Here is a 24,185-nt window from a genome sequence, read left to right as displayed (position 1 = left end):
TCATGCACACATCTGATACCCACATAAAACGACCCCGTGACCCCGTTTTGGTTTGTGACCCACCACTTGAGAACCGTTGGTTTTGACACAAAAAGGACTTGGTTATAGTTTGAGAATGAGGTCAGGAAAAGATGATAAAAAAAAATACTCCTGTTCAGCTGACAAATGAGCAAACTGAGATGTGGTTGTAAAAAAAAAAAAAAAAAAAAGCTTTTATTATGAACCCAGAGTCCAACTACTTCGTTAAACCTGCACTAATTAAAGCCTTTGCACCAGACGGTGACATGTCATGACCTTAAAATATTTACAGTGAAAGTGTTAGCAACGACCGACACGTTCAGCCAATACAGAGCAACGTTCATTTGAAGTCCTGCCTCGAGTCAGCGGACGCATTTAGATGCAACATCACTTTGTACTTCCATGTTTTCTCCAGACAGCCGAGAGTCGTGATTCCCACAAACAGCCCAGAGGACCTCGTCACATAATTGTAAACAAGCAGTGGGCCACACGGGGATTTTAACAACGACAGTAAGAAGTGAATGAAGATGACATTTCAAAAATAATATTCAGCCACAGAAGTTTTATTGTGCCATTGTAAACAAAGGTTATCTTTCCATCATCCCACACCTCATCACAGTGCCTTCCCATCTCGATTCCGGTTCTGCGTCTTCATTTCCTTTTTTACATCCGCTCGTCTGATAGCACCATAAACATTTATTTTACAGCGGCGTAATTTTTTTTTAGTTTTTTTTAAAAGATTCATATTTTATTGAGTTTTTAAGAAAATGATAACAATAAGCAATAGAGCAGCTTCATTTTTAAATTCACACCATGTTTGCTCTCGGTGAAGGCATAAAGCTTCGCCCTCTGCGCCCGGTTCATCAACTGGAGTGGGCAGAGCAGCAGGAGAACGGAGACGCTTGATGGGCTCTCCAGAGACCAAGGGACTTCTATATTTGGTGCACTTTGAGAGGCTGCGATCCCACCCCACTCACACGCACACACACACACACACACACACACACACACACACACACACACACACACACACACACACACACACACACACACACACACACACACACACACACACACACACACACACTTCATTTCAGAGTTGTGTAATGATGCTGTCACTTGAAAATCTTGTTTGTCCGACGTGTCATCTTTCCTGGGGGAGGATGTCGCCTTGTTGTCAGATTGTCACCTCTTTATTTTAGAGATATCGCTGTTTCTTAATAAAAGAGTTCGGCAAGCTGAAGGTTTGTTATAGTTTTCCAATCAGTGACTTTTTAATTTATACTATATTTATCATTTTGCTTGATATAAGATTCAGTGTATGCTGCTATTTGATTGCCCTGTCCCTCCCACACCTCCTTTCATTTACACTTTTCTCAGTCTGACATTATTAATAGGAAAATATCTCTGGTTGCCAAGTGTGCAAATATGCAAAGAGAGACTTTCCAGATTTATAACATGCCTAATTAAACTGATAAACTGGGTAGCATAAAGATGGCTTTCTGTGAGGGGAAACCACTTTGATAAATGAATAAGCTGGGATCAGATCCAGGAGGTCTGTGTGACCTCTTCCTTTATTTCCTATGATTTTGATTAGTGTCAGCTATTGAAAAATGAAAACACTCCCGCTCCCTTTTTTCTTTTTAATCTGTGGAGGGATCCGATAATATGAAGAGACTCCACCGCCCGCCTTTGACCCAGACTTCAACCTACACACATACACAGAACAACACATATGTAGTCACACACACAGAACAACACATGTATTCACACACACACACACACACACACACACACACACACACACACACACACACACACACACACACACACACACACACACACACACACACACACACACACACACACACACACACACACACACACACCACCCCCACCCCTGTGGAGAGATGGAAGATTGAGAGAAAATAGACCTCCCACCATGTGGTGTCTTAAGAGGGCTGAAGCCTCTCAGAATGTACTTTCTCGGCTCCAGGTTTGAAGAGACCTCCTACGCTTGACAATCTTATTTTCGGGGTGGAGGGGAAGCAAGACATGCAAAGCACGAACACGCTGAGGGGCTGAGGGGGAAATTTGACGAGCACTACTGCAGTCTTTAGACATTTTCGCTGAAATGGTGACCGTATGTCTCCATTTGGGGACAAAATATAGAGCATGCGGTGCTGTTCAAAGATTATTTAACTGGTTATTCATTATAGTCTGCATTGTAAAAATGTATAAATAAATGCAAATAGATTTTCAAAATCAAAAAACAATCTGGATGTTGTGTTCTTATTCGCTACCAATTGTAAGCATTCTAAAGAATTTACATTAAAATTGGAGAAAAGTGAGTGTTTTATCTTTAGTTTCAGCTTGATAATTTGCTTGGTGTGCACATTGACAGGTGTTAACCACCCAGCTAATTACCTGGAAAATTGCACAATTAAGCAGCAACTGCATAATGACAGTAGTATTGGTTTGACGGTGACCTTCGCAGCGTGTCACTGCTACAGCACCCCCTGGTGGAAGCTAGAGGACCCGCACGTCCACGAACACGCATTCAAAGTATATAATGAAAAGGTTTTTTTATTTCATTTTCATGTTCATTTCCTAATGACATTAATATTTTGGTTGAGTAGTTCATAAAATGGTAAAGAAATTAAACATTTATATCTGGTGTAGAAATCACGTTTGAGGCCAGATGGGTCAGAGGTGACTTGAACAGAAACCGGCACGTCGCGGGAAAAAATGGCGCCGCGTCCAAACGAGCAAACGCTCCGTTTTAAAACTGTACAACGAAGGTGATGAGGCCTCTATAGGTGCCAGCCAGGGGTCATGATAGCTTGTCAGGAAAGGGGGCTAAATTACACACGGTGCCGAGCTGCATCTTAAGTTAAGCTTCAGGTTCCCAGCTTTCTTATGTTGTTTACCACAGACACTTTTGACCCGCTATCTCCCTCCAAAGATCCCGTTTTATCATCTTTTCTTGTGTAAATCGGGTTTCATGAGCCTTTATTTTGTGTCTTTTCGTACATAATTATTATTATTATTACTTTCATAGACAAATATTATAGGTTCACCAAAATATACGACTTACTTTTTGAAGGGTCATAAACGTGCATGTAAGAAAACATGCACAACCAGTGTTGAATTTTGCAAATACGATCAAGATATTTCCATGGTAACCCATATTTAGCTCAGGCTAAATGCATTAATATCTGCTAAGCACAAGCTAATGCTATCGACCTGCTAACTGCTGGTCTAAAAGGTATCGTAATTTAATTGTGTCAAGCCACACTTGAGCACTCCAAGGCGAGAAAATATGATCAACTCTGATGTCATAGTTTTAGTTAGAGATATGTACAAATTCACTTAAACCAAGTCAACCTGCTAACCAGCTGGCAAACTGGTGGTTTAAAATAAAATTTAAAAAAAGACTGACCCCTCAAATAAAACATAAATGCTTGATTTATTTATCAACAATGTGTCCTTTCTCCCTATGAAGGTTGGAGCTTTTAAAGTCAAAATGCTGCAAGGTGGCAGATCGATGTTCAATGTCAACAAGGGGAAAAGTCGGCATTGTAAAGCAGGAGAGTGTTGTACTTTGTGTTTGTGTGGTTCGTGGCTGATGAGGGCACAAGACTTTTAGTCAGCAAAGCAAATTTGTTTGTGACTTTTGTCATATTCTGCTTTTAGTGGAAGAAAGTGGACAGAATTTTTTTTACTTTGGTGTTCTTGCTTTATGTTGGAAAGCCTTTTCAGCTTCGGAAAAAAAAAAAAAAATATCCGGCCAATTTTCCTGTCAGAACAGTCGTTATTAAGGCGTATATTCAAAACAAGGCACAAAACTAGAGTACAGAAGAGAGAAAGAGCCAAATGGGACAGAGAGAAGGTCGATGAGGGGGATGCAGGAGGAATACTCTCGGTGAAGAGATGGAACAAGTGCAATTAGTTCAATAAGCGCACATTGGCAGGACATCTTATTATCATTGACCTTTTATGTATTATTCAAGCGTTTGGTCGCCCACCGGGGTCGAAAAACAGATTGTGTGTGTGTGTGTGCATTCTCTTGTTCACTATGGATTGAACTCGACTGCATCATCAACCTTTCAAAGCCCACTAACGGTGTTATTGATTCCTGCACAAAATATATACAAAAAGGTGGAACGGTGAAATGTGAAGTTGTTGATCTATAAGTTAGCGGGGAAATAAGAGATGAATAGCTACTAAATAAAAAAAAAAACAAAGTTGCTCAGCGGAGAGCAGAGAGGATAATTTGACTAAAATGTACAGTGTACACTCCATCATCCCTTATTTTGGAAAATACAGCACAACAATAATTAATATGGTATTTTGATGTTTATATCCGGGATACATATAGTATGTTTTCTCAAATCGATTCAGCCTAAAACTAGGGATAGGTCATGATTTTTAAAACGTCATAATTTTTTTACATTTCTTTTTAAAATCCAATAGTTTCTGCGATTATCGTCTTGTTTTATTTCCTTTATTTTTTTCCCACTCCTGGTAGTAATGCCTTACTTTCACCAGAAGGTGGTGTTAATACACCTAAAAGCTGTTTAAATAATAGTCAAATAGTTTACAATACTATCAGAAAGTATTTTTGCAGAAAAACAAAGATCAAACTCAAATGTGACTTTAATCATACTCTAGCAGCTTTGTGAGCAGCCATAACATTTACCATGTTAAATATTATAGTTTTGTATGTTTGCATGCAATCAATGACAAATTGGTACGTACAAGTACAGCTGAGGCATTTCAAGCAAAACTACTATTTGCTCGGAACTATTCCATTTTTAATCGAATATCCCTGAAAGCAACATGTTCTTCTTCTCCTTATGTTATTTAAAGGCGGCTGGCAGGCAGCTTTTAGGTGCATTACCGCCACCTTCTGACGGGAGTCCCGCATTACATCCAGGCGCTGGTAAAAAAACAAAAAACAACAACAGGGGAAATAAGGAAGAACGATAGTCGCGTATACCAATCGATTTTGTAGATTTTAACGAAATTTGTGCATCATCCCAAGAACGTACAAAATGTAGCAATCCCCGTAGTGGTTGTTGATATATTTCAGTCTGGACCAAACTGGTAGATCGATGCACTGACTGACATTACCATCCCGAGCTGCTGACGTGATCAAGAAACCCCCGTGTATGTTGGTGGAAACGGTTGCTAATTATGAGGTGTTTAGCCCGCCGCACAGGTTGGTTTCCACAATTGTCAGGTCTGCTCCTATAGTTTCAAAATGGATTCACAATGAGCAGTTAACGAATGACCAAATTAAAAGAATTTCTCTGGCAAATGGCAAAGACGGTACCCTCGCGCTACATGGTCCACCGTGCCCCCAACAGAAAAGGCCATAATGACCTTATTTCAAAAGGGAGAGTAATTCCAACAAACTGCCATGGGTGGAGCAGAAACGGTTATGGAGCCGCTGAGTTTATTTCCCATGAGTCCATTACAGTTGAAGTAGCCATAGATATATTAAGCCTCGAAGCAGGAAAAAAAAAAAAAAAAAAAGCAGCATGTGATCCAAGACGACTTTCAGGATAGCTGGTAGAGCCACAACATCATATAACATTTAAATTGTATTATTATGATTTTTTTTTTTTTTTTTTTTTTTTTTTTCCATTTTTGATCAGCACATGGGAACTGAGGCTATCTTTCTGAATCCCTAATGGCCTGAATTCACTTCCAGAGCCATGTTTTACCCACACCCCCCACTGTTCAACCTCTTTGCTATAGCTGTAATTTCTGTTTGAGATCCCCCCCCCACCCCCCTTTGCACACAGCTGCTAATGGCTGCTGTGAATGTGTAAGCCAATGCATCTCCGCGGTGTTTCATCATTTCATTGGGGGTGGGGGGTGGGGTGGGGGTGGGGACGAGGACGAGAGTTCCTCAAACCCTCTTGTGTGTAGACCCTTCGTTTTAAAAGCCCACATGAGAAGAGGAGGGCTGCATTGCTCTGTCGTCCAAATGGACTTTTCATTAGGACGCAGAAATGGGTTCGGGTCACGCTGGCGGCATCACAGATGATCAAATCTCAAACAATGGAAGCGCTGGCTCCGCTCCGGGTCTTTGTTTACTTGTGTGAGTCCAGGTGTGTGTGTTTGTGTGTGTTGGTTGGACCTGAGCCCGCCTGTGATCAGCTGTATTAACAAGTGAAATTTAACCATCAGTTATTTATCACGGAATGGGATGAAGATGATTTTCTCAACATCAAATGAATATTTTGAGGAACACAATATGTGTCGTCATTTTCAGGTTTTTCAACGTTGCTCAGTTTCTTTGTGATCACAACATATTGTGGTTGCAATAAATCAAAGCTTAAAGGGATCGCAGCTGTGAAGATAAGAGGACTGATACCACTCTCACACCTGTCCATTCAGTTTAAGGCTCCGGCCGGCTGCCGGTTGGTTAAACTCAGCAGGAGGACTGGAAACAAGTGGGTGAAAAGTTCTCCTGGATCTGTCCTGAGGTAAAAAAAAAAAAATGCACACTTCGGGGGAAAAAAGTCATCATTTTGCGCTACAGATTGTCATTTTGAGAGGGGACCCTAATTAACAGTGATCTCACTCTACTGGTTATAACTTTAAAACTGAACAATTAATAACCCACAAGAAAGACGTGTTCATCGCAATTGATCAATTTTTTTAATTTTTTTTTTACCTATGTTTTGTCTAGTTGGCAAATAGTCACTTTGCTCCCGTTTCCTGCACTGAAACACATTATAAATGAGTTGTTACTCCCCTATGCCACAGGAGTATACCCTTAAGTGAGCGCTTCTGTCGGGCGTAAAGCACATATGATAGAGCGAAGAGAAAGGCTGAAACATAAACATGTAGAGATGGGTCTGTGTATTTTGCAGAAGTGAAGGAAGAAATAATTTCGTGCAGTATATTCATTCTTTGTACTCCTGACAGTAGAATAAGCCACGACAGTCCGATATATAAAGGCCCAGTTGTAAAAAGAAATATACTCTGACATACTGTAAAACCGCAAAAAAAAACACAACTTAAAAGCAACTTAGCTTAAGTATCTGTGGATTTCTACCAAGACTTTAGGAAGTTATTGTCCCTGCCAGGAGATAGTCCCCTCAAATAATCAATTTATTTTTTTCCATTTTGGTTTGTGTACAGATTGAACTAACAAGATCTAATGTTTCAATTAGTGAGACTTGGAGATGGAGCTAGTAAGCTTTGGACAGAGTCAGGAAGATTCTTCCTCTTGTTTCCAGTCCGTGTGCTAAACCACATTACTGGCCAGGCAGCAAATAGCTACCATATTGGAATCGTAATGGTGTTTTCGTCTGTCTCGCGGCAGTAAAGTAAATACAAGCAATTCTCAAAATATGCATTTCAAATTTCTGGTTTCCGTTGTTGTTTAATTATTTCTTGTCTATATTGGCTCAGAAATTGAGGTTCAAAGTTATTTCTTCGCCCTAAAAACAAAAGGAGAAAACAATCACACCACGTGGTCCATTTAGTAGCTGCTGTCAATTACACCTTCCGGCCTTTTCACAGTTTTTATGCAGACTGATTTGGAGCTGAAAATATGTGTTTGTGCAAATGAAAACATCAGCATGAGCACATGAGCAACAAACAACCCCCCCCCACACCCCCCCAAAAAAAATCACTCTTTCGGGAGGGTTAATGCGTCCCGCTGCCTGTAAATTGCCTGCTTTCGGATCGTTTAATTTTCTAAGGCATCTCTGCGCCTGAAAATCCATTTCCTTACACCATAACACCCTCATGTTGTATGTCTAATTGCAGGGCAGTGTTTGGTATTGTTTGGGATTTCTTTGTTCTATCTCGCTCGGTCCTCCTATTTCATGGAAATTATGCTCCGCGAGGGAGCTGAGAGAAGCGAAGAAAAACACTCCAATCCAAAAAATAAATAAAAAAAATGTGCTCCCCCCCGCCCCCACAGGCATATTGTAGTTCTTTGATAGGGAAACAAATGAGTGTATCATGTGAATGTGGCACGGGGACATACAGTGGTTAGAGGTTGTAAATCATAACCCTGATTAAATCCGTCTGGGACCCCAGTTGTCCATTTGCCTTGAGTGCAAAAACCGACCTGATTTGGGTGATTTTCCTGACAGGTCTGTAGATCACGGCCGTAGCGGATCCGCACGGTGCTAGCTTTTATGCCATTAAAGCTATCTGTGTATATTATACGCGAGAAGTACAGTATCCTCGAAAAAGCACTTATATGACTCGGGGACATCTTTCAACTGTAATCGTCTCTTCTTGTCGGGTGCATCTTATCGTGATGTGCAGGGAGTGAGAGTTGCTGACAACGTTAGCATGTATTTCCGACTGTCTCCCCTAAAACAATAAAATCATAAAAAAATCTGTACTTTCTTCTCTTGCTGAGTTTTCTGTTTTTGCAAAACACAAATTTGAATAAAAGGAAGCACCACGTGCTTTGTTCTTTTTCTCTCGCAGCATTTCATCAGCCGAGTGCTTTTTCTTCTTTTAGAAATGTCAGATCTGTCAAGGCCAGTTTAAAATTGAATACTTTCTCTCCTATTTTTCTCTGCGTTCTGGGTAGAAAGTAAAAAAATATATACGTTTTAATGAGTTAAAGCACTTTGAAATCAGTTGTATCTTCCACTACTCGTTTTTTGCCACCTATGGTAGATAATTTCCTGGTACAATACAAATGCCACTGATGCAGACGTAATAATATTACATCTTTTCTTATTACACTTCCAAGATACCAGTTTTATTCTTCATCTACTTTGAAGGTTTCAGTACAAAAGAAAACCTAATTGATGAGATATAGTGAAGCTGTAAGAACTTTATCACTTTTAGGTTAAATGCAATTTGACTGTATTGGTGGAAGCCATTGACAAAAATCGAGCAAAAGTTTTTTTTATTTTTTTTTTATTAGCATCGAGCTCTTTGGACTTTAATATTTCTTCCATGTTAATTGTTGCTAGCAATTTATGTATGTCTTAGTTCAGGCTCAGAGTTGAACAAGTACAGCTGTTTTATCACGAGGCCTTCACGGTAAACTGAATCGTTACTTTCCCCTGATGTTTTGCTCATTCTACTTCTAAGTGCGGCTCTTCTGACACGTCTAAAAAAGAAAAAAAAAAACAGTAATGTGTTCTCTGCAAGCTCTCGGCTAAAAAAACACGTGGGGTACTTTTTTTTTTTTTTTTTTTTTTTTTTTTCATCCAACTCCTGAAAGACAGATGTGAGAGTGTGTTTAGAGGGCTGAAATTTCACTCTTGTTTGTTTTTTCACACAGCATTTGGAATCGGACTGCATTCTGCCGTCACGAGTAGGATACGGGGCTTGACCTTGTTTTTCGCACTATTCGCATTGCTGCCCATTATCATATGTTATGCAGCTATTCTTGTCAAGTGCAGAAGCCATTATAATCTGTGGACGTTCAGGGGGGACGGCATCTACTGTAATTAGACCAATCTGCATGCACGCTGTGTGTTTTGCGCTGTTAGTTCTCAGATTTAAGATGCAAATTCATTCGCGCAGAGTCTTAAGATCACCTAATGAACCTCTTAATGCAAGCTTTGATTGCATTCCAGTTGTCATAAAAAGTGATTTGAAAGCTCCTCTGTCTGCATTAAATCTCCATAATGAAGCCAGACAAAAATGCCATGGCCATTAGCGCATGGATTACAATTTTTTAATATGTTTGAAGCTCGTTACGTTGAGGCTCATGTACAGGAGGGAGGAAACTGCCATATTTCTTTAAATATTGGACTTAACATCTGGTGTTTACTACAAATAGGATGCTGCACGGTGCAGTAACTTCAATACAGTGCCAGTGCTTAGTGTAAACTTTGCAATTTATTAATATCTTTTGTTTGTAGAGTATACAGAGGCAACGAGGGCAGAGGTCTCCAACGTTTTTTTTTTTTTTCCTCTGAGAGCTACTTTGACAAAACGAAAGCGCCCGAGAGCTACTCATGTTTAGTAACGTTTAATCACATAGCTGAGCTCCGTCCAAAACCAGCTGAATAAGATTATTTTCATGTGAACAATAACAAATTTACTCTTTACACATGTTTTGTATCACAACACCTTAAATTCAACAGCATGTGCTTTTTTTTCTGTACGCATTTCAAATTTGTTTTCAACACATATTCCCTTAATGCCTACTGCAGTGCATGTAATTCTTCTGTAGTCGTCCGAATGTAAGATTTAACCAGGAAAATCCAGTGTTTCCCCTTCGATTGGGACCCCCTGCGCCTCCTGAAAAAAAACACCTGTCAAAACGTTGTACACGTCTGGACTTTTAATTTGAAAAGTCGCAGCGTTTTGACCGAACTGCGGTGTTACTTTGAGCTCTCCCTCACTCAGTGACGGACACTAAGCTTTATAGCTCCAGGCAGAAAATATTGTAAGTATGTTATTTAACTCAGTTTTGAGCACCCGTTTCTTTTTCAGCTCAGTGTGTGAATGTCTGCTGTGTTTTGCAGGCGTGTCGCAGGTCGCTTTACGGTCATCTGATCTCTGTGCGTTTCGTGAAGGGCGGAGCTCAACCTACTTAAGTAGTTAACCTGGATACTTTAGTTAGAAGGAAAGAAGTGAATTCAAAATAAGTATGCCACAAGGATACTGTAACCTGTTTTTCTGATTATAAGATTGCAAAATAAGGAGATTGATTACAACATGAACCCTCTTATTCGTTTACACGCGCCCCACTTTAATAGAACTTGATGAGCTACTCTTTTAATAAGACAAACTGATCAGTTAGATTCAAAATGCCTCTTGTTTTCATTAGCTAAATATAATTCAGTGGCAAAGCGGAGATGCACTTTAAATGATGATTATTTTAAGTAGGAAGTCATTGAAGTGTCTGTTTTATTGTACAGCCAGCTGTTGAAGGAATAAGTTAAGCTTCTTTGCCTGTTCAATGGTTTGCGTGCGGTAGACTTATGATGACCCAGCTCCAGTGAATCCTTTCAGCTCTTAGCTGAAAGCTCCTCTTTGCTTCTTATCTACCTAGCTGAGAAGTCTGCCTCGTTCTTTTTGGAGTTTTCTTAGACAATTGGCCACAATTAAGGGCGATCATCCTCGGCTCTAAATCACCTCCATCGATTGACACTTTGTGTGGCTGTGGGCCGATGATTAGCCAAAAAGTCTTTGACATTAATTTGTAATCCTTTTTTCCTGCTTCGTGCAAATCCACAATTCTCGATCTTCTGAGATGTGTTATTGTGCTAGATGAAGATCTGATCATATTTGAAGACAAATTTAAAAGCAGATAGCTCCGAAGACTTCCTATTTTCTTGCTCGCTGTGAGTCCGTGAGTGCGAGAGACTTTGTTGTTTTTTTGATTCGTAACCAATCGAACTCCAAAAATATAGCAAAAGTTAACTTTTACAACTTGTGTTTGGACCCAAGAAAACCAACCGGTTTCTTCTTAAATTAAGAAGCCTAACAAGCGAAGAAGCTGAACTCCAGCTGTAAGCTCTAAAAGCTTTTCTTACATTTTCAATCTAAACTTTTCTGTCAAGATCCCCCCCCTCTCCCATCCCCACTTCCTGCCCCCCTCCCCACCTCCCCTCCTCCTCCTCCTCACCTCTGCAAATATCCAGCAGTAACAACAGCTGACCTTGCGGGTCTCACCTCTTGACAGAGCTCCGTGTTTGTGTCTGTGTTATTCTATAAATACGAGATAAGGGCCATGGCAGATCCCATGTGTAGCCGTGTGTGTTAATTGAGACCCGGCGTCGGCGACCCCGGTGTATGGCCGAGCCCTCCACGCCACCGCCTATCACTCATGCTGGGTAATTGGTAGCAGTGCAGCAGCAGCAGAGAGTGAACGTCTGCAAAAAGAAACCAAAAAAAAAACCAACTGAAGAGCCATGACTGACAGTGAACTGTTGAAGAGACTCGTTTGGACAAAAGGATGTGTTGCTTTTTTAGACCGAGTTTCATTAAGGAAACTAGAAGGGGGTGCAGGTGCTACTTTTGTCTTTTTAAACGTGTTCGTTTACACGCACAAAGCTGCACGATCGCAACACTAAAAAAAAAAAATCACACGGCGCTATTGGAAAGAACATCTCCATTTTTTCATCCATACTGCATGAACTCTCCCTGTGAACTATAGTGAAGCTGTGGTGCCAGATGTTCGTCGAAAGACGAGGCGAATCACTTAAAAAATACAAACTGCCTTCCTAAATAACAGCCAGTGCTCCAGCACAGAAAGCTGCACGCTGTGTCTGAAATCACTGACTCGTTTGCTCCTTCAATACTCCTTAATAATAGATACGATCGGTATGATCGGTGTTGGAGTTCACCAGAATGTTTTGTGTCTCTAAAATGCAACACATTGCATTGCGAATTTTATATCCCAGTGTCCTAAATATTGTAAAGCTTTCAGAGTTGTTGAAGATGGATAGTTCACTGACATCACAATGCGTTGGCTGCCCACGATTAGGGAGAAACTCCATCACAAACTTCATAACACTTCCCTCAGAGCATCTGAGCATCTTGAGTCTATACACTGGCCTTTTAAAGATTTTCTACTTTTTACGGGGTTTTTTTAAGGCTCTGCACTCAACAGGACATTTTGCACGCTAGTGTATTTGAAATGTTGTATTTATACAACATATATTTATCATTATCTTGTTTTGTTTTGTTTTTCTATCCCGGTGCATACGTGAGCGATTGTGGTGTAGTAATTCCTCCTGGGGGAGATTAGAAAAGTATTTCTGATTTTGGATGTTCAACCTTATAACATCTAGAAATGTAGTGCAGAAAACAATATTGACCTCCTGAGCTACGTTTCAACCCCTATGTTGGTTTGTATGGATGACGACCGGGTTGTTTGTCACTTTTCTGTATTCTGATAACAGAAAATGTATCTCTATGGACTGTACAATTAGTTTACATCAGCTGATTCATTTTTGTTTTTTTAGAGAACACAACCCAGAAACAAATTTAATTTCTTTTTTTTAATCTGCAAAGCCTTCACTGTGATCATTATCTACATTATAAAAGCATTATTAAGGTTTTTAATATTAGGTTTGAAATAGAAACAGTCAACGCTGACTTGAATATTAGCTTTTTATTTTTATTTTCCATATGATGAAATCTATACTGTGCATCAGGAGTAAATGTCACCAGTGAACGTAATGCAGGCAGTAATTACTTTTCCCCCAAAGTGTATTTGGCAAAGCAAATTAGCAGCCTAATACCGTGTATAACTACATTTAGCAGCAGATGTGATTGGCTTTTAATGAGCAGCACTGCTCAAAGGTCCGTATGAATAGAGAATTTGAAATGAAACAATACTGTGTATGAAGTTGTGTATCTCGCTGTCACACACTAAATTAGTGGGGCACTGAAATATTTTGTAAATTAAATTTGAAAAATAAAAAAAATATTCTGCATCACAACTGAACCTCGCTTGCATCCAATATTCATCCATCAATAGTGAATATCTTCCTGAAGATCTCCGCTGTTACGTTTCACTACTTTATATATATATTTTGTTTTGCCATTCAATTAGCATGACCCTCCAAAGAATATGCCCTCCGTTGTGACTGCGCTCACTTCCATCCTTCCTGAATGCCATTTCCACCCATTGGAAGAGGTGACACAATGAGCAGCCCCAGGTATTTTTCACCCCTCCTGAATGGGTGGGTTGTGTGTGTGTGTGTGTGTGTGTGTGTGTGTGTGTGTGTGTGTGTGTGTGTGTGTGTGTGTGTGTGTGTGTGTGTGTGTGTGTGTGTGTGTGTGTGTGTGTGTGTGTGTGTGTTGTATAGGGGAGGGAGAGATGGGGGTGCAATATCCCCGGGGGAGGGCAGCAGAAATCCAAGGGAACAAAAACGCATCCATATTTGGCAGGGCTTTTGTCTCCCCTGACAGCTGAGTGTACCGAGGGGGGGGAGGGGGGTAATAATGAATTGGATTAAATGTGAAAGTAAGAAAGCCTTGCTCCTCAAAGGCCAGGAATAAGGGGATGGAGGGAAGGAGGAGGAGGGCAGAGGGGGCTGGGGGGTGCTGTGTGTGTGTGTGTGTGTGTGTGTGTGTGTGTGTGTGTGTGTGTGTGTGTGTGTGTGTGTGTGTGTGTGTGTGTGTGTGTGTGTGTGTGTGTGAGGAGGGTTTGATGGGAGATATGCTAATATGTGTACAGTTTCCACATCACGGATGTGTTGTTTAAAAAAAAAAAAAAGTTGGCTCCCTCGAGAAGATTAGTGATGTATAGGAAAACAATTTCCTGTTCTTTTTTTTTTTTTTTCTATGCTCATTAAATGCGCTCTCTGGAATTTGATTTGTTTCCTAAATGCTGTCAGAGCTTCCCCTTTGTTGATTATTGTATAGAAACACGCAAAGAAGCAAAAGAAGATTGTCTCCCTTAACGAGTAAAGATGAGCTCGGGCAGCGCTGCAGCAAATATAGGCTACAGTGTATGAAGTGTGTAAAGCAAGCTGATTAAAAACACCTGATACCGTACATTACAGTGCGCAGATAATTTAATCCGCCATCTTGCTCATTCTATATTCCATTACTCTACACTCTTTCCACATGACCTTAAACCTCAGCGGATCCCTTTTATTGCTGCACTTTAATGTATAAATCTCCCGAAGAGCGAACAGCACTGAGTTTGATTTGCATTTTATTGAGTTTTAGATTGTGCTGGGATAATGATGAGGTGTGTGTGTGTGTGTGTGTGTGGACAGTGTTAATGCTGTTAATGTTGACCCACCACCGTGCACCCTCTTTGTCTTCACTGCGTAGATCTGCTGCTTGTAATTACTTTCAGATTCCCACAGCTTTGGTTAAAAAAAAAACAACAACAAGGCGGTGTGACCGTGGAAAAGAGCACAAAGAATAACACTACTTTTTCTGCGTGTGACACCACAGAAAGAACACTCGCCAACGCATTAACTCCTTTCTAATATCGAGAAAAAAGGAACATGTGCTAACGCGCAGAGACGAGCGGACGCTTGTTTGGATTAAACCCGCTTTGAATCGCTGATTTGGTCATCCGTGAGTTTAATTTTTTAGAATCGGGCCAAATTTCTGTCAGCTCAGCCCGTAACGTGCCAAAATGATAAATGTGGGACGAACGAATGGCATGTTAATTAATCTGTTTCGGTTGTCTTTATCAGATCTGTGGCGTAGCTGCTGTAAAAAGATTCATGATGAGTTTGTTTTAATATAACTGGAGTGGTATCAGTTGACTGTAGTTTTGACTGAGGCTGTGCTGTGATCTTTGCACAGGAGATCCAACTCCTATTTTTTGCATCTATGAGCCCACATTTAGACTTGCGCTTACAATGCGTACCATATTTTTGGTCAAAAATGTGCACAAGGGTTGTTGTTTCTACCTCTTACAAGCAGCTAATGTGATGCTGCATCCTTTGAATCAAACATCGTTGTTTCACTGATGACAGTCGGAACGTGGCGATTTGGTCCTCAAAACAATATCGTGATATTTCGAAGGTATTTCGGCGGTGACGACGTTCTCGGCGAGATGAGAAAGTACTTAAAAAGGTTTTGAATGTCAAGAAAATAGAATTGCAACAAAAATAAGTGTCATGGTTTTGTATGTCTAAACAGTTATCCTTCAAATATGAAATAAAAGCTGAACAAAAATGATCTCGGTTCATTAGTCGGTAAACAACAACAATAACTGTATCAAATAGAGTTCCTTTCAGTCATTCTTGTTGCTGCTGCACCCGAACTAGGCACATAATATATTTGATTCCCTTACATATTTCAATCTTCTTAGAGTACAGCTATTATTGTCAGTCTGAGATCACATTCGCCACAATAGATTCCTCTGGTGATGCGTTTCCACCTGAAAAAGCATCAAAGTAGCTGCAGAAGCTCAAACCAGTCGTGTAGCGAGATCAAACTCACCGTACAGTCACAGTTTGACGTGTCTCCGTTTCTGAAGCAAGACCTTGGTGTCCTTGAGGAAAGTTCTGTTTCTTACCGTGCACGTCCGGAGATTGACATTAAAACACTCAACTCTGCCTTAAACAGTGGCTTTCACCGAACTAAATTACAGCTTAATGTTTCCTCGTTTTGTGGAAGCTGTTATTCATATTGTACAAGAATGAATGGCAGCTAACAGCCTCGCTCGGAAGGGAGGAAACAACTGCGGAGTTCCAAAACATAAATGATTGACACTAATGGAGAAAAACACTCGTACTACTGTTTAATGCGATCCATCACTTTTGCCGGTTAAATGTCACATTTTAAAATGCTGGTGGAAACATTGAATTAGATCTGGAGTGGAAAACTGGCTGAACCCGTTGTACATTTTCTGAAAGTGAGCACACTGACAGACTGCTTCTGCAGAAAACTCAACATCCAATATAACATAAATAAATGGTATGATGAGTCTATTCCATTCTATTCTATTCTATTCTATTCTATTCTATTCTATTCTATTCTATTCTATTCTATTCTATTCTATTCTATTCTATTCTATTCTAACATAGACTTACTCTCAGTCTGTTAGAATAAAGACCGGCAGGTGCTCAGCAGATTTACAGATACATATTGAATTTTATTTATTCAAGGTGTACAAGGACGAAAAAAAAAAAGAAAAAAAAAGAGGCTGCAGGCGTTTTAACGGGACGCCATCTATTTTATATGAGAAGAGAGTGTTATAACCTGCAGGGTCTGAGGCTACTGCTAGGATGAGAGAGTCACGCCGCACATACAGTATGTGATGTTGGGAGCGCGGACAGTGATGGATATCGGTCACCCACGAGCCGCCCAAAACCTGCCCGTTAAGCTTTTGGCCACTTTTCGTTGTGCTGGTGGGACTCGGATTTAGTCGTCTCAGACTTTGCTGAATGCCGAGACGCATCAGCGTTTCTTTGAACTCTTGTTTACTGTTGTCAGATCTTTCCATCACTTTATTGTTCACAATCTTTTCAGAGCCCCCCCCCCCCCACCCTCCCCGAAAGCGAGTCGGTGTTACTATGACAACTAGCATGAGCTGTGGCAAAACTGCAGAGTTTTAGCCAGCCGTTCATGAGCTTCAGCTTACTCAATGCAGTCTCTCACGTAACAATTCTTTTAGGTAAATATGAAGCGGGTTCCTCAGGGGCTACTCACCATTTTAGGATAGAAATTTGGTGATTTTTGACAGCAAAGATGAGCATCGTTAGCACAAGAGGAAAACGACTACAGCTCCCACGACGCTCGGCCTGGTGTGACGACGTGGTTACGTCACCCCAGGCCGAACGGGAAGTCTGCAGCGTTCGGTAACCCGAAATAGATGAATAGACTCAACAGAATCCCGGCTTTCTCAGTGGTTCTGCAGTTAGCATATTCAGCAGGTTCAAACTGAGATACTTCTTAGTTGTGTAGTACTTTTTTTTTTAAAGCGCACACTTGCTGTTTTGCGCTTACCGGAAATAACCGCAGCATTTGAAAGCATCACCTTGCCAACATTATATTATCCCCAAAATATATGTTCTGGTGCCTTCTGTTTAACACATTCAGTGAACACACTAACGGCTGTTTGTCCCAACAACAGTATGTTTCAGATGCCGTCATCAGACGCCAATCATTTGAAAATGATTTACGTCATCGGGCGGTACTTGACGGTGTGAATGCACTAATGCACTCAAAATAGTGTGCAAGTAGTGTGCAAGTACGCCATCTGGAACACAGCAAAGGACTTAACTTGGGTTAAGTTACGTGCACATGCACAAAGTAAAGATTTAAGCACACTGACATCCCGTGCGCTGCAGCTCTAACGTGGTTTTCCTTCGTCATCCACGCGATATTACAACGGTAGTGCAAAACCACCTGCTGGGTGTATCCGTTTGTCACCGAAAACACCTCTTTGTTCCAAGTTCAGTGGGAGTAATACCCGAAAATTACGCACTCACGGCCTCCCTCGACACGGTTAAACTACGCTGGAATTGCATGATATTGCCCTCAAGCTGCAACGCTCTTGAGAGCCCCCCTCTCCCCCCTCTCCCCCTTCCCCCTCTCCGAGGGTAGCACCTGTCCTCTGTGAATTTTAAAGGTCGTGGCAGTTTCACTCTCTCCCTCTCCTCCTCCCTCCTCTCCTCTCTCCCTTCCTCTGTGTCTCTCTCATGCGACTGAGAAAAGAACATGAGCCGATGGCCTATTGAGAATATCGTGCTCCATCTCGGGGGCCCCTATAGCGCATTTCCAAAGCTGCCCTTGGAAATGCGTTGAAAGGCATCTCGCAGCATGGCAAAACACACAACACGCTCTTGTTGATGCCCTTGGTGCCTCTCAATATGCAGACCATAGATAATGCCATTCACCGCACAGTTGGTACCGACTTCCTCTCCCATCTTTTGAACGGGTACACTGCCTCACACTGTGCTTTGTGTTTTCGCTCTCTTGGTAAACAAGGAGAACTGCATCGACGGCGCAGAAAACGTGCATCGTATCTAGGCACCGGCAAAACCCCAGGGAGGACGAGCCCGTGTCGTTATTAAGCAATACCATCATGTATTTTTCAACAGGCAGCGGCGCTGGGACACACAGGACACAGCTCGGGTAGACTGACGTTGTCTTGCCACAGATAACGAGCTCTACTTGCCCCCTTCGCCGTATCTCGGCAAACGAAACAAGATATCGTCCCAGTTTGTTGACAGTCAGGTTGATCGGATCATTTTACAGCGAGCCGGCCAAACAGATGGTGGCACGTTTGGGAAAACAGTGTTGCACTGCGGTGAAATTTGCTTCCCCGGTTTTGTTTATTTCCATTTATCTGGATCAAATAAGCAGCGAGCAGAACAAGCAGGGAGTGGAAATTGAAGACCGGCTGGTTTAATCCAGTGGGATGTGCTGTTGACGTGATGTTTTTTTTTTTTTGTGTGTGGCTTTATTATTTCAAACCAGGCTTCAGTTAAACTTGAGCATGCTGTCGTAGATTTTGAGGCTTCCCTATAACCCGAGTAGAGGTGGGCGATATGACTATAAACATGCCAGGTATCAGGCCATATCTTGTAAATACACCTCAGTCCACTAGAGGACACCTTTTCGGTGTCACGCATTGCCTTGGGAGGCCAGGCTAAGGACGGAGGTTACGAGATCAAGTACAAAGAGTGCTAAAGTCCGAATAGGGAGGAGATTGTATTGGTCGGATGGAACAAAGTCAAGACGGCTGGTGTTTATGTCTGTGAGAAAGCAAAAGTTAACGTGGATTTCCTTTAAGTAACTTAAGTAAGTTATATACAGAATGCAAGGTTTTTTTTTTATTGTTTTTTTTTAAATATTTAATATTTGTACTACTTCTATTTGTATTGCTTTTACCCTGCATCTTTCCATGATGCTGTAGCGAAAGAATTTCCCCTTGCAGATCAATAAAGTATATCCATCTATCCATCTATCTATCTACCTACGTTATTCTCTAGTGGACTGAAAGGCATGACAGCAGCTTGTTATATCGTAAAACAGAACAGATTTGTCTTTTTTGTCTCACATAAATTGATAGACCTTTTATATTTGGCTATTTTTCTTTTTCGTAGTTATTCGAATTGTATTCAGCCATTGCGGGCAATGTGTGATGTTTCGTGACTTCTGTGCAGTTAACTGGGTTAGAGGAAAAACCCACTTGCACCCACTGCTTCATATTCTTGTCCGGCATTTGTTTTTAGGCTCGTTAATGTAGAAAAATCTGGTGTTTGTCAAAGTTTATACCAAAAAAAAAAACAACAAAAAAACAAAAAAAAGTAATTAAAGCTGGGTTGTTTGGGTCATAGTGACTTAAATCGTAATGTGTGCTCAAATCTCTTCCGAAGACCTACAGTAGGTGTTACCTTTGTTAACAAGCTTCAGAGTGTCCTCAAACTTTAGAAGATGTAAGGCACATGAACACTTCCCCTGAGCGGCTGTGAGTTTTAAAATATACATGTGGGAATAACTGCTGCAATTTATAAACACTCACTGGGCACTGGAAATCTGAATAATTTATATGTGTTCGTGATAAATGTGATAAACACTGGCATTGTTTTATGAAATTGTCCAACAGCACACTCTGGAATACAAACTCCCATGTGCACAACACAGACGAAATTAAAAGTTTTAAGGAATATTAAGAATTAATTTACTATTTATACTCGCGTAACCTTTTTAATTGCTTGGAAATGTCATTATGTTTTAAGCGTTTATAAACTGCCCTGCCTCAGGAGTTGTTTTACAAGTGCACGAACACTTAAAACCACGTCCACGTATATGTTCACAGCTCACGTTTTCAGTGTGTTGTGAAGCATTTGTAGATTTCTAAATGGGGACGATATGAAATTGTGAAGACTCCGTACTTATTTTGGCCAGAAGCCATATTGCCATGATCGCGCTTTGGATGTCAAACAAACAATATAAGCAGTGTTTAAAATTCTAACAGTTGATCAGCCAGGCAGGTTGATTACTGTCAGCACACAGCCTCATTTGCAGCAGCAGCAGCAACAGCTTGGAGGAACAGCTCCACTGGGAGGGAGCGACAAACACACACATGCATACGCATGACTTGTTGGAGCACTTCGATGGTACTTGTTGAGGGAAAAGAAGTCTGTTGTTTATTTAGATGAGCACTTGGCAAGATTTACATATAAAAAAAAAAAATTAAAAAAAAAAATCTTTTATAGATAACAGAGAAGATCAATCTCTATCCGACGGAGGAACTGAAGGTTCGTTTCCCCAACATTAAGTTTGAGTTTAGCTATGGTCTATACATACAAATAGTCTCTTAAAATGTATTCCTAGTTGCTGAATCTGCCTTTATCGTCACTTCTTGTGACCTTTTGACAACTGGCCAACATGAGCAGGCTGCTTGCACTTTATTGATAAGCACTGAAGATCAACTTTATCCTCACTACTATCCTAGGAATTTGGGATCATTTTGTAGTTATTTGCCTAAAGAAAGTAACCCGTTTAATCCCAACTTTTTCTTTGCTACTGGAGTACATGCATACATTTTACTCCTCAGACTACACAAACTGTATGCCCTTTTTGATTTTATGTTAGTTACATTTGTGAAATATCAGGTTTTTAGCTTCAATCACAGTAGTGTCTTTTAACAAATTTACATCTCTTATGAGTAAAATATATATGCAAGAGTTCAATTCTCAAAATCTGTCAGTATTTGACACTTGAAAGAACAGATGTACAAAAAAAAAAAAAGATATTTCTATCTGCTAATTAAATGTGCCAGAGGAAGACATCTTCGCCTCTAGAACAGGCAAGCAGGAATGAAACTGATTTGGCCTTTCACACCAGTCACATGATATTGATACACTTAATTAACATTTTAAAAGTGGAATTTCTTCCCCATAGCCAACAATAACACTTTTAGCGCTTAATAATTAAGCAGGTTGATCTATAACAGCAGCTGTGACTTCTAACAGTTTGGCAAAGACAAATTGTCAACTTGTATTTATAGTGCAAAAAAACCCCAATATGAGAGTTTAGCAATCTGAATGGCTGGTAGTAATCATAGCAGCAATGTGGGTAAAAAAACAATTACTCTTCATCAAAAATAAGAAACTGAACAGAGAACAAACATTAATAGCCATCTATCCATTATTATTATTACAGGGTCCTGGGAGGCTGGAGCCTGTCGCAACTGACTAATAATATAATAAAACATGAAGAATGAAAACAATTTTAAACAGAATTTACTGTTGTTGTAAATGGGTAAATAATCACTCCAGACATTCCATTAAATGTGCTGTAATCATACAACATGCACTAAGAGAGACCGAATGACGAGATTGTGACTACCTGGTTGGTTGTGAAAACCCTTAAATGGATCGTAAACATGCTTTTGCTGAAGGGGCCACTGAGTGAAGTACGATACCCTTCTGCCTCCCTCAGCAAGCCTTCGGTTACATTGAGCAGCTCCCAGTGTGAAGCTGTGCAGCTCTGTGAAGGCGATCCTGCTAAAAAATACTGCGGATTACATAAAGTGTAATAAGTGCAGTTACAAAAGGAAACGAAGGGCACTATTAATTCACAATTCATTTCCCCCACATATATTCATGCTAGAATATGCAGCGAGTACATCTACACATTTATGAACGTTGCCTAGCTACAGGGTAGGCAGGTTCACATTTAAGGATTCATGGGGACTGACACTGGCTAAATAGCTGCTGCCGAAATCTGCCTCTCCCAGGCTGATTGTTGACTGCAGTTTCATTTAAATATTTATCATATGCATATTGGACCCCTAAGGGCAGCATTTGAAATTACAACAGTCAGTCCGTTAATTGCCAAAAATGCCACACAAGCTTTGGGATCTAGATGTTCTATTTTATTATTAATGAGCCGTAGAGTGCAGTTTGACATTTATGTTGGGCCTGCAGATGCAAATGAGTCTCTGCATCGGGAGTCCAAAAATGAAAGCATATGCACTGATAATCTGATTTGTGCTAAAAGAGGACTGCTGCTTCCTAGTGGTTCTTTGGTCAGTTTTTTTTTTTTTTTTCCTGCTTAACGCTGCAGACGTTATTTAGAAATCTAATAATAATTCAGATATTTCTTTCAATCTGAAGGACCAAAGTAAAACACAATGTCTCTTCTCAATAGACTGTATATAAAAGTGGATGTAGCTTCCGGGTCTGAAAAATGAAGCCGATGCGGAAGTGCTTTAAACTGCGATACCATCGACTGCCACTAGAGGTCGGCTCCAAAAAGCCTCCGGCTCCATTGACTCCCATTGAACTAGTCTCATAAAATTCTGAGTCAATAAAATTTCTCCACAAGTTATCTCGGCCTTGCTGGCTAAAGTCGCTCCTTCTTATTAGTTTTCTGGTTGCCACTTGGGTTTGAATCAACACTACCTTATTGAAATTCCTGCACTACACAAGTAAGATTCCTAACATGTAAGAGTACTATTTGTCTGTGTGCCAAGGGAAGTATGCCGTTTGGAAAACGGTAACAGTGTCTCTTCCAAAGGGTCTTTTTTTCTTCTTCTTTTAAATAAAAAATGCCTTAAGACCTTTTTGGGGTTAATTTTAAATTGACCTCTTCCAAAGGCTCACAAAAGTCCGCAAAAAGTCCTTCGTGTATACGGACACAAACACTTCTTTAAACTTCAACTTTGCTGCAAGGGTCACTTACAAACACAATTCTGACGCAGTCACAAGCCCAAGCTGTTTCTTTTTTTACTTTTGCAGTCCCAAACTGACTACTTATGAGTTGCTCCCCCACCGCCCCGCCCAGAATTCAGACATCAATAGACGTCCTAATCCATTCAGACTCAAACCGAGCCTAATGCCTGCATGCAGGTAATGTCGAAAATGATGAAATATAGCACAGGCATAGGGCTTAAAAGGTCACTTCTAATGCAGTCTCTAATGGGCTTTCCATATGTTGTTAGTGCCTGCCACCTGAATTCCATCAAGCCAGCTAAATGGGGGGGGGGGGGGGGTCGGCCCCTTCCGTAAACATCTGCCATTAGAGTTTAGGCCGCAGAGGGCGGGATTAAAGTCGTCCCAGGGTTCCTGACAAGATAACTTGTAAAAGCTTGGCTGAGGGTCAAAGGTAGCGGATATCAGATGAGGTGCATTCCCCCAGTCCTGCAAAGACATATAAATCAACCTGGAAAGCTTCTGCTGCCCATTTGTATCTGTCCGTCTCTGTTTTATTTTTTTTTTACTTTCCTTTCGCAAGCCTGAGAGATTCACCCAGATAAATCCTCCACTGTAACTCCCTGAACTTTGCAGCTTACCGAAGAGAGGAAATGAGGACAGGGGAGCCGCTGACACGACGACATTGATGAAGCACTCCACCAAGGCCTCAGACCAGCACAATTTAGGAGAGATTGATTATCCAATTAACATCTGGCAGGGTGGAGAGCTTCACATGTTTGGAGCGGCACTAACAAGATGCAACTGTCCCGTCACGCTTTCTCCGCACGTTATGCAATTCCTCATCAGCTGCAGAAATCATGCATTTTCATAGAGGGCGGAGGGCGTTCGATATTTTTCATAATTACATTTTTATTGTCTACCAATCTGCATTTGGATTATAACCATTCTTTACTGTAATATATTCAGTTTATATTGGCTTTGGTTGCCTAGGGATTCTTCGTATTTAGAAATGCAGAGGTTCTGGAGGATGTTGTTATTATATCTGCATCTCAATTAGGCAATAAACCTTTCTTAAAGGCAGAATCAAATGCTGTTCTAACTCAGTAGTAAAAT

General features: G+C 40.7%; 1 protein-coding gene across 2 annotated transcripts in view; it reads left to right on the top strand.

Annotated features, from left to right (window-relative positions):
• LOC138622719 (catechol O-methyltransferase-like) overlaps positions 1–24,185 on the top strand; it is a 63,394-nt gene that overhangs the window by 6,957 nt on the left and 32,252 nt on the right. Inside the window, exon 5 of one of the 2 annotated variants that reach the window (XM_069701699.1) lies at positions 13,538–13,559. The exons of the other annotated variant lie outside the window; for it this stretch is intronic. The gene's annotated coding sequence lies outside the window, so the exon portion shown is untranslated. Of the gene's footprint in view, positions 1–13,537; positions 13,560–24,185 lie in introns of those variants that run through there. 2 annotated transcript variants of the gene reach the window in all.

This window comes from Brachyistius frenatus, unplaced genomic scaffold (assembly GCF_029030835.1).
Source record: "Brachyistius frenatus isolate BFR_SWC_R1_liver_20210118 unplaced genomic scaffold, ASM2903083v1 Contig_38, whole genome shotgun sequence".
Classification (NCBI taxonomy): domain Eukaryota; kingdom Metazoa; phylum Chordata; class Actinopteri; family Embiotocidae; genus Brachyistius; species Brachyistius frenatus.
The sequence above is the reverse complement of the archived record's forward strand: the minus strand, read 5'-3'. Positions and strand labels throughout refer to the sequence as shown.